Source organism: Choristoneura fumiferana, chromosome Z (genome assembly GCF_025370935.1).
Source record: "Choristoneura fumiferana chromosome Z, NRCan_CFum_1, whole genome shotgun sequence".
Classification (NCBI taxonomy): Eukaryota; Metazoa; Arthropoda; class Insecta; order Lepidoptera; family Tortricidae; genus Choristoneura; species Choristoneura fumiferana.
In genome coordinates, this window is record NC_133472.1 from 10,094,090 (window position 1) to 10,105,647 (window position 11,558).

An 11,558-nucleotide genomic window follows, 5' to 3' on the forward strand; every position below is an offset into this window, starting at 1 on the left:
CACACACACACACACACACACACACACACACACACACACACACACACACAAACACACACACACACACACACACACACACAAACACACACACGTACACACACACACACACACACACACACACACACACACACACACACACACACACACACACACACACACACACACACACACACACACACATCTAGTTATATGTATTTTATAGGATGACATTTATGTTTTCAACAAAATAGAAAGTTTTTTATTGTTTTTAAATTATGATATGAAAAATAGCAAAGTCATCTCACTAATATTAATTATAATTGCGAAAGTTTGTAAGTCTGTATGTTTGTTTGTTACCTACCTCTTCACGTCTTAACCGGTAAACCGATTTAGGTGAAATTCGGTATACAGATAGTACAAATCCCGGGAAAAGACATAGAATAGTTTTCATCCCGGAAAATTTTCGTTTATAGTTCCCGCGGGATAGCAATAAACGAATTCTACGTGAACGGAGCCGCGGGTAACAGTTAGTTAATGAATAATTGAAACTAATATTGACGTCTTCGATATTTTCATTAGAATTTTATTTAGACCGTATTCTAATAAAATGCAATTTATTAAATTACTTCCTAAAGCGTGCCCTATAAAAAGCTTATTTTCCTTCTGTCCATTCCTATATTGAACAGACTGTATTTTGTTGCGCTTTTAATTTACCTGTGACATCTCTCTCCACAAGTTTAGTTTGGTCTAGCTTTATAATTATTCTGTTGTATTCTTGGTTGCCCTGAAAACCAGCGCCATGACTGAAGAAATTCAGACATCGGCATTTGCTGAGTGGCATCCACTTTGGTGCTCTGTTAACTACTGTTATATTTGGATTAAGATTTCATGTAATAACTTTTTTTACACCAAATAAATTTATTCTGTTATATTCTATTCTAATAAAATATTTACTTAAAACTATCCTAAACTTAAAATAAAAATATAAATAACCTAACCAACAAAAAGTTGGAAAACCCCCGACATTGTTACTTCAAAGTTCAATATCTCAAAACCGGATGAACCGATTTTGATAAAACATGTCTAATAAGTAACAATCGCTAAAAAAATGAAAGAGTTATCTTTACCGACAAAATACGATAGTCCGGTCGGTTACGGGTTGTTCCATAGCCCAGAACAAAAAACTTTGAAAAATAATTTATGTGTCTTTGACTGGTTCGTTTTGACAGGTGACACTCTTTACCGTCCCTGATAATACCGACATGGAAATGCCGACCCTGCTTTTCATGTAAACACCCATAGAAGCTCATGTCACACTATTTTTTACTCGACTACGGCAAAGGCAAAGGAAAAGTAATGATTTTTTATGATTATCTTTTATACAATTTATTGAATCAGGCGTTACTTTAGGGAGGCTTTACTTTTTTAACATTATCTTTTATGCCAGAAGCTGTCAAAAAGCCGTGGTAAGTGTGGTTTGACCTATGGCCTCTCAAGCAGAGGATCTTAGGGTCAAATCAAGAAGCACGCTTCTGACTTTTTAACCCCCGACGCAAAAAGAGGGGTTTTATAATTTTCACCGCTATGTATGTCTGTGTGTCTGCCTGTGGAACCGTAGCTCTTAAAAGGGTGAACCGATTTAAACACGGCTTTTTTTTATTTGAAGGCAGGATTCCTAGCGATAGTTTTTAGATATGTTCTATCTAAATCGGTTCAGCCGTTTTTGAGCGTTAATGCTTTCCACCGTCGATATATTACCTAATTTAATACATTAATTTTAATTCTTTCATATAGATTACACGTAATTTTCAATGTATGCACTAAATTGACGGCACATTGATAAATGTTTATCTTAAATGTAAATGACAAATTATTTTAAGGCCTCTGTACCATAACAAATAAGACAGCGATAACACGGCCGTCGAAAGGCCGTCGGCCGTGCATGTCCGATACTTACACTTATTTAATGATTAAACTTTGAAGATCAATAAATTATCTAAATTTTCAGTTAATTTTAAAATGTTACAAAACAAAAGAAGCTCAGCTATACGAGTAGAATCGAATCTTGCGTTTAAAACCCCATTGTCAGTGACACCCTATATACTTCCTTGTTCCCCTAACATTTCCAATATTAATTGGAATGTAATGGAATATAAATAATATGATTAATAAAGAGTTAATGAATCTGAATTCAAAGCCTCCCTTTCATAATTTATAGCCGGTCATTAGTCTGCACTAATTGCTGGTTACGGAATTTCTTGAATTATTCTAAAGGAGCTTTCATTTAGCACCCTGATCGAAGCTGACTTGTTTTATTAAATTTATTATTTCATTACTATGGAGCTTGTTGTTCACATTTTATTTGTTTGGTGAGATATTATGTAGATACACAAAATATCACACAATGATATTAAATTTTATAACAAAGAGAACCATAATTATGAACCAGTCATTATGAAGTCAGCCGCGCCGGCCTTAGCGAGGTTGGGTAAGAAAGTTCAACGGTTTAAACAAAAGCTTTATTTAGGTAAATAAAAAAATCCTCAAATAAAGAACAAAATAAACGTCAACACATGTGATTTTAGTTTCAAATTATTCTTTCAAGCGCACATGATTGTGTAAATAAATTAGTATGGAAACCGTTCCACCTTAAGGCTTATAATCTCGAGGTGAAAACTTTGTTTTACACTTCGAATGTTAGAAAACATAGATAAGCAATGAACTGCAAAATCAGAATTCTATATCATCTGCAGCTCTCATAAAAAAACGCAATTGTGTCACGGAATTTTAACTATTAGGCATTATTTTTTACCCGACTGCCTGAAGGAAGGTTTTTTGTTTTTTTTTTTTTTTATTCGACTGGATGGCAAACGAGCGAGCTCGTGATGGTAAGAGATCACAACAGCCCATAAACATCTGCAGCACCAGGGGTATTGTCGATGCGTTGCCAACCTAGAGGCCTAAGATGGGTATCTCAAGTGCCAGTAATTTAACCGGCTGTCTTACTCTCCATGCCGAAACACAACAGGATTAGCGAGTAAGATTGTGGTAGCAATCCGGGCGGACCTTGCTTGCTTTAGTCTTCAGTAAGTATTGTCTTAGTAATGTGTATGATTTGTCTGTTCTTTAAAAGCAAATTTTGGTAAAATTTGTAAAAAAACGGTAAACCAATTCATTTCGACACAGTTCTGTCGTTGTCACTTAAATGGTAATAAAAAACAAAACAAAAGCAGTTAAATCTTGCAAAACATTACTTTTAACAGTTTACACATCGTATCAGAGCAGTCTTACCTATTTGGCTCGACATCTTTATGTAGAGTTTGCTAAACTAATATAATGAAACCGGCCAAGAGCGTGTCGGACGCGCCCAAAATAGGGTTCCGTAGCCATTACGAAAAAAAAATATTTTTCTAAGGATTTCGTATTTTATACGGAATCTTTCAAGTTTAGGTATATTTTATACCTTAGGCTGCTATTTATTTACTTTTAAACTACTAATAATTCTCAAGAAAACTTAGCCGTTATAGTTTTCCTTGATAGTTTGATATTTTAAGTATGAATTTTTCCACCCACCGGTTTAGATTTTAGAGGGGGGGGGGACGCTCGATTTTCATGAAAATTTGCACTTTAAAGTTGAATATTTGGCAAACAAATCACTGAATCGAAAAATCGTCTTAGCAAATCCCTAATGGTTTTAAAAGGCATATCCAACACACACTATAGGGTTGGATGAGAAAAAAAATCACCCCCACTTTACGTCTATGGGAGGTACCCTAAAAACATTTTCTTTAGATTTTTTTGTTGTACCATTTTGTCTGCATAGTTTACATATATATCCGTGCAAAATTACAGCTTTCTAGCATTTATAGTCCCTGAGCAAAGCCGCGGACGGACGGACAGACAGACAGACAGAGATGGCGAAACTATAAGGGTTCCGTTTTTGCCATTTTGGCTCCGGAACCCTAAAAAAAGCATGTCTTCGGCATAGCTTCGGCCATCACAAATTTATATCCTATCGTAATCGTTAGAGTATAAGTACAGACGAGTTGATCTCTGACCCGTCAAAACGTTTTCACAGTAAATACTCATCATAATTTACCTTATTAGACAATCTCATTTTCTTTTCCACATCGGGTCACTCACTATTCAGTTCCTTCGGTAATACCTACCTACGTTATATTACGAGTATGGTGTAAATGTGTGTACTTTTGTTAGATGATAGATACGACCGTGCCGGCAAAATATATATTTTACGATATTTTTTACATACAACATAATATTCTACCCAAACTAAGCTTAGTGTTGGAATAAAACACCACTTGTTTCCACCATAATGTCTGATTTTACAAACCGAATAAATGAAAAAATATAGTATACCATAGCACTAGTCTCGTGCTTCAGTAAGTCATTCACCCGTTACAGGTCAGTGCAAACGAAAAATGTGCCCAGAACGCTCAAGCTTTTGTCTTGGAGTAAGCCGTGCGTTCGGATGTCACGCAGGCCCTATACTACGAAGAATAAAATTCGAACTTCGTATCTTGCCGTCCCGCTGACGCTAATATTATTTCATGCTAGAATGAGAGGGACGGTACGATACGAACTTCGATTTTCGAATTTGGTAGTAGCCCCTCTGGACTCGGCTAAGTCGGGCACGTAAACGCTACGCTTGACCGCCGCTAGAACGACCTTCTGTATTTTATATTTCTATTTACGGTTAGGTACCGCTCTGAAAAATACCGCTAAACTCGTCCTCTGTTTTCTTAGAATGTTGCTGTAACAGTACATTGTGTCTTAAGGGCGGTAAATAAGGAATTACGAACGAGAGTCTATTAGAAGCCCGAAATCGAAGACTGAGGGCTTTAATGAGTCGATGTTCGTAATTCTAGTACCGCCCGTGCGACATACAATGTTTTTCATCACATTTATGAGTAAAATTGTATATATATTTGTACTTAAAAGAAAAACTAATATTTTTTTTAAATTGCCGATACCGCTGACTACACTCTTGGCAGCGCCAGCTCCCCGCCGTAGGATGACCATTTAAAAATTTTAGAAAACTGTAAGGTTTCAACGGGAAAAAAATTATGACAAATTATGATTCGGACAAAAATTACGGTATGATTAGCGAAGAGTATGCGAACTTTGGCGCTTCCTTTTTAAGGGTAAAATACTTTTCTGTTAACACCTTTTGTGCCATTAGAACTTGTGCGTGGTACCAATTAAATAGGGTCACTATTTAAATGAAAAGTGTTACAGTTCTAGTATTTTCATTAGTGTCCGACCGAAGTTTCGGTTTCGGTTTCGGCCAATTTCGGCCAAAAAAGTGATTTCGGCCGAAGTTTCGGTTTCGGCCAGTACCCGGCCGAAACCTTCGGCCGGGCCGAAATTACTTCGCGGCCTCTCGCGACTCTCGCATCGGCAGCGCTCGGCTTAATTCGGGCGCACTCGGCCGGGTAGGTATAGGTAATGCATCGGCGGCCGTCCCAGCCGGGACCAGCGATAGCAGTATGCATGCAGTTTGTGACGTTCACGTTGGTTTGTGAACCACGTGCCGCGCGACAAAATATGATGAGTGTTGTTTATTTATTAAATTATTATTTACTTTTTAGAATCTGTTGATTGTTTTTAGATGCTGTGATTAATGAACAATAAGTTTGATATTAGGATTAGATTAGACGTGATAAGAATAGGTTGTTTGTTTTGAATAACCTATGCCGCGAATTAGTGCATTAGTGATTTATATGTTAAAGTAGCATGAATGCTGTGATTTCTCTTGCAATGTTCGACTTTGTCACACGAGATATCATACTAAAACTTTGTTTAAAGATCTCTCTGATTACAGTGATAGTACTATAATTTATGTAAAAGTTGATTTATGTTTAAGCTGTCATTTATCTTGCAATTGACTTTGTCCAGGTATTATATTAATTAGGTAACTTTGTTTAAAAGTTTAAAGATTTGATTTTATTTGGTTTAAAATGTCATAATTTACCTCTAATTATATCTATTTTCATTAAAAATAAACGATTTTTATTTTGTTTAACAAAAAAGTAACTGTTCTTATATAAGAAATTCTTACTCTCTCTTCTTCTCTCTCCTTACGATTTGTACAGTAATTTTGAATATTTTGATACGTCTTCAAAAATTTCGGTTTCGGTTTCGGCCGAAATCAGAAAAAAAAACGAATATTCGGTTTCGGTTTCGGCTAAAAATCGTGTTTCGGTCGGACACTAATTTTCATTTAATAGTGTAGGTATTTATAGATTCTCGTAAGTTCATAGATGGTAGAATATCAATGCGCGTGTGCAATCATACAATTTGTGGATTACGCACTAATGAATAAGTAGATATGCAGCTGTCAACAAGTGCTTGTTTACCTACAGAGCCCGTAGGCACAAGATCAGGCCTCGATAAATTACGCATATAATATTAATATAAGGATTTAGTATAAAGGTTTAATTTAGAAACGTTAAACTTGATCGTGAAAGCGTCCGCGTCGTTCGAATTATTATAATTTTTATCAAAATGAAAACGAGGAAAATAACAGATAAAAAATAAAGCTCTATTAAAGCGCACAAGATTCATGTAAGTATCTTGAGTTAAGAAATAGGTAGGTACTTTGAATAATACTGACTATTTATGTAGGTACTTATATACGTAAGTACAACTCAATATTATGTTTATATTTTTTGTTTGACTACAAATTGACCTGCGATGAATCGAGTTTAAAAAAGCTATATTTTGCAAAATTGTTGTTTAAAATCGCTTCGATTATATTTACGGAAAGTACATTTAGAAAAGCATTATGTCTCGAGGGCTTAGGATACACTGCAGTCGCCGTCATGTACCCAGAAAAGATGTGGCCGGGCCAATCAACTTTTTTACCCACCCTAATCTGTCCGCGACATTTTTCAAACAATTGCGGATTTTTGTAAGTAAACATGTTTTTTCTGTAATTTAATAGATGGTGTACTTGAATACATGCCATCCTATGTAAGTTCAACCTATTAAACCGTGAAATATCTGGTTGGAAGTACGATTTTATGGTAACGCCAGAGACAATTTTGGTAACGCAGGAGACGCCCAAAGTGTCGGTAAAATAGTTGATTGGCCCGGCCCCTATTCTTCAAGATTCTAAGGCTTCTGGATGTGCTAGTTCAGCGGCTAGTACACCCCTTGCCAACAGACATGCGAATTTGAAACGGTCGACGAAGTTAATCAGGCGTATACCGAGAGGTGCCCGCGTTTGAATCGCCCAGAGTCTAATGGAGTAATTGAGGAAAGTAGTAGTGGAAAATTCCATAAGTTCCTGGGAGAATCTCCTTACTTTTGCGTATCGCACCTTTCATATCGGAGATGATTCAAATAACAGATCTCTCACCTCTATTATTAAACTAGTAATAAAAGACTAGATGGAGGTACACTTGTGCCCTGGTGTCTCGCACGTGCTCTAGTTTGGGACGCCACTTGCGTGGATATGCTAGCACCGTCTCACGTCACAAGCACCGCTCGGAGAGCCTGGGCTGTAGCCGAACAAGCGCAATTAATAAAGTGCAGAAAATACTCACAGCTATGCGCTAATTACGAATTCATTGCGCTGGCTGTGGAGACTTTGGGCAGCATGTGGTCGTCTCATACGAAGACGTTGTTCAAAGAGCTATCTACACGTTTTTGGTCGGTGTGTTCTTACTAGTTCCATTGACAGTAGTATCATAAAACTCTATTATAGTACTGTCAATGGAACTAGTGGGAACACACTCATGCCAGGGTCAGCCAGTTCTGTAAAGTGGCGGCGGTGACAGTGGCGGTTGTAATTGGCGCTGTATGCCACTTTAAACAAGCTGTTTATAAACTTTATTTCGTTTGTTGTTTGCTTCAAAGAGAAAGAAGAGTATACAGTATGTATGTTCGTCATAGACCGAAATAACTGTAAGAAAATGAAACAATAATAATAGCTAAACAATGATGATAAGATAATCGTAGCGAATAGCGTAGTGTCCAGTCTACAAAATGTTGCAGCGTTGTTTTTCAGCAGAACTCACTATAAATACCAACACGGAAAAAAACTGTACTCTGGGGAGGTGAACGCCAGCGGGAACTAGTTACAAGAATTGTTTACACGTATACACCATTACACTCCGTTTACTCTGAAATATTTGAGAAATTAAATAAAAACGAACTTAAATTAAAATTAATACTACACAGGACTTAACACTTATATTGCTGTAATAAACTCGACGTTTCCGTCACACTAGCAGAAATAAAAAAAATAAAAAACGGAAGCCTTATAGGATCACTTTGTTGTCCGTCCGTCCGTTGGTCTGTCAAGATATTTTATCTCGGGAACGCGTGGAGATATCGAGTTGAAATTTAAACCATATACTCAAATCTACAGTCCCATGAAGCAGTAAAAAAAAACAAATTTCTAAGTTTGCAAAAAAAACAGAAACGGCCGTTTATGCCGCAAAAACCTATATTTCGGCATTCTCAAGGGAATCAAAATTTGTAGGTTATTTTCTTTGACCTAGAATTATGAATTTTTTACTGGTTTTTCATAAATACCTACAAATTTTCACGGGACCCTCTGTGCGCGAGTCCGATTCGCACTTGGCCGATTTTTTTATTTAGTTGACAACTCAAATACCACGCTCCAGCTTATAAATTTTAACTTAAATAAAATGAGTTGTTATGCTATGCATATGCCACTTTAAATAAACGAAACTTGTAAAATAATACCACTTTAAAATTAACAATCAAAACTACAGTGAACTACCACTTTAAAAATCGCCATGCTTATGTACAACTTACTTACTTAATCTAAATTACCAGTTGGTTTGCCCTTTTTTATATTCACTTCTCATGCTCTTAAAATTTTACTTTAGTCTCTGCATATCGGGACTAAAGCTCCTTTTTATTCTCTAGGGATTAAGGTTTTTTTTTTAATTTACATTGGAAACCCCTAAACAGCTAACACTGCATTTGTGAATGGAGGATTTATTAGGCGTGGAAATAACCTCAAAATGACAACTGTGCAAAAATATAAATAAAAAACACGATTTAATTTCGTCAAACACAATTAATTATTTCGAATATGAATCTATTTAATTATATTAAGGATTAATTAATTTTATTATGCATAGTCCAATTAGTTTTAAAATAGTTTTAAATTTTGAAACTGTTAGCTAAATATCATAATTTCATAAACAATGAAAGAAAAGAAAAACCACGCAACATTTTTTTTTCTATTTGTATTTTGAACAGATGGCCTGTCCATTACTCGAGCGTAAGTTTTTAAAAAGTAATGTTGTAATTTTGAACAAGACATTGTTTTTATCCTCGCATTCAAAGTGAAAAGTAGAGTGTTTAACGCGAGACTAAACAACCATAATGCCACTCGAACTATAGCCACTCTCGCTCTGCTCGGGTGGCTAAACATCTCGTGTCACTGTGACTTGTTTTAGTCCTTTGTTAAACAATCTACTATTAACCAGACTGACACTAGAAAAAATAGTTAATATGCAAAATATTATATTTTTTTGCATATTTCGTATTGTATTCGTATTAGTTTGGAGAATAAGATATTTACTTAACTGAACAAAAACTAAACAGCGCGCGCGCCAAAATTTCCTCAAAGTTTCAAACACATATTATCATAGAACTAGAATAGTACCGAAGAACTTTAATGCCAATTAATAATAATAATTTATTCAATAATTTGCAGTACAAAATAACAATAGATACAATGTTTTACAAAATTCACGTCACTAGGGTTATTGTTATTAGAAAACTCTGTGTCGCAGGCTTAAGAGAGCTAGCATAAAATGAAATAAAATAAAATTACAAAGAATTATATAAGCTTAACAGTACAAATAGATACTATGAAAGTATGCAGACATTAAATAAGTGAAAACAATAAAAAAGTAAAAACAAAATATGCGTAGTAATCACAAATAGTACAAATAAATCAATTGAATTTTAGTATTTAATGTATTATGAGTACAATTAAATCATTAATCATTATTTGCGAAAGAAAAAATAAATTTTAAGTCCCGTCCGCATCATTATGGTAATGAAAAACTAGCTAAGATATGGTAGTTTACTTATGAACAACTAGCTTGTGACCGCGGATTCACCCGCGTGGAATTTGGTTATCGCGCGCTGTTTCAACACATACACACACTTTCGCATTTATAATATTAGTATGGATTATTGTTTAAAGTAAATAGTCCTCACATTTTAAAATGTCTCCGTTAGTGTATTCCGCTACTGTTATGATTATGACAAAAATAATCGTTGACGACTTATATTGCGTCACGCTAGACTTGTCTTAGTGCTTGTCTTGAGATTGAAGAAGAAATTAAAATGTCGCTTTTTGGTTAAGCTGTAGGACGGATACCTCCGAGCCAGTGTCGCATTTAATAAACCCTTGCAAATTATTGCTTATGATCTTTAAAACCGAAAAACTTTGTAAATATCAATGTAGGTACATCCATAAAATTACGAAGATTTTGGGTTTTAAGGGACTCAAAGGAATCCACGAAAGTATTTGTCCCTCTTGAGATTTTAATTAGCCGCTAAAGCATTTCATTTCAAATTTTGACATATGTGGTCTAATTAATGTACCACATAGCTCTGAATCCTAAGAGAGGTTTCGCATCAAATAATTAATGGATAATACAAACCAGTATTTTATTTACCCAGGCTTTTCAATTCTGATCTAAATAGAAATTTAAATTTTTAGTTAGTAAGAATGATAAATAACTTGTAGCCTTATTACGCATTCTGTAATGTACTTAAGTAGAATATGGTTACATTTTGTGCAACGTAGTTTATTACAGATACTTTTGGGCCAATATTTATATAAAGTTTTAGACCAATAATGGTAGGTACATGTTTGCCAAACACAACATATTATATACCTACTATCAAACTTTTTTTTAATGTTCTTAAGACAATTCTAGTTTCGCTTGAAAAAAAATGCTATTTAAAACTACAGCATTTTTCATAGGAATGATAATAAAGTGATTAAGTACAGCGGTAAAAGTAAGATTTTTTTTAAGCTGAAAAAATAAATCCGCAAGCTCTAATCCCATTCGCATAGTCGTTAAAATACTTAGTAAATAGTTCTACAGTTATAAATCTTACCTCAGCTGTTGCGCGTAGGTAATGTCCACGTCAGGCAATTCGCGTCAAAGTAACTTGTAACTATCCTAAGTAGTTTTACTGTGTGAAATTAGCGTTTTCGGGTTATTCCTCGATTGGGATTAAGCGTCGTATCGGTAAGTTAGTGTGTAGAACCGAAGGCTCACGGTATGTGTGGCCTGGCAGGCGTCCGGCCGCGTTGTGCAGCCTTCGCGACTCCACCCGCCTTTTAAACCAAACATCCCTCAGCAAGCGAAACATCAACGCAACTTGACATGGTCGCCATTGGCTGAGAACCGGTAGGAGGATATTTTAAGGTGCAGTTTCTGGAAGGTTTTAACTCTACATGAATAGGGTAAAAGAATTAGAAAATTATGTATTTAATTTCCGCGGGACAGATTAACTATTAATAAGAAAGCCTTAGCTGAAGGCAAAAC

General features: G+C 35.4%; 1 protein-coding gene across 2 annotated transcripts in view; it reads right to left on the bottom strand.

Moving 5' to 3' along the window:
* LOC141426619 (uncharacterized) overlaps positions 1 to 11,328 on the bottom strand; it is a 72,242-nt gene extending 60,914 nt beyond the window's left edge. For both annotated transcript variants that reach the window (XM_074085660.1, XM_074085650.1), the window contains exon 1: positions 11,125 to 11,328. The gene's annotated coding sequence lies outside the window, so the exon portion shown is untranslated. The remainder of the gene's footprint in view (positions 1 to 11,124) is intronic.
* Between the last annotated feature and the right edge of the window lie 230 nt (positions 11,329 to 11,558).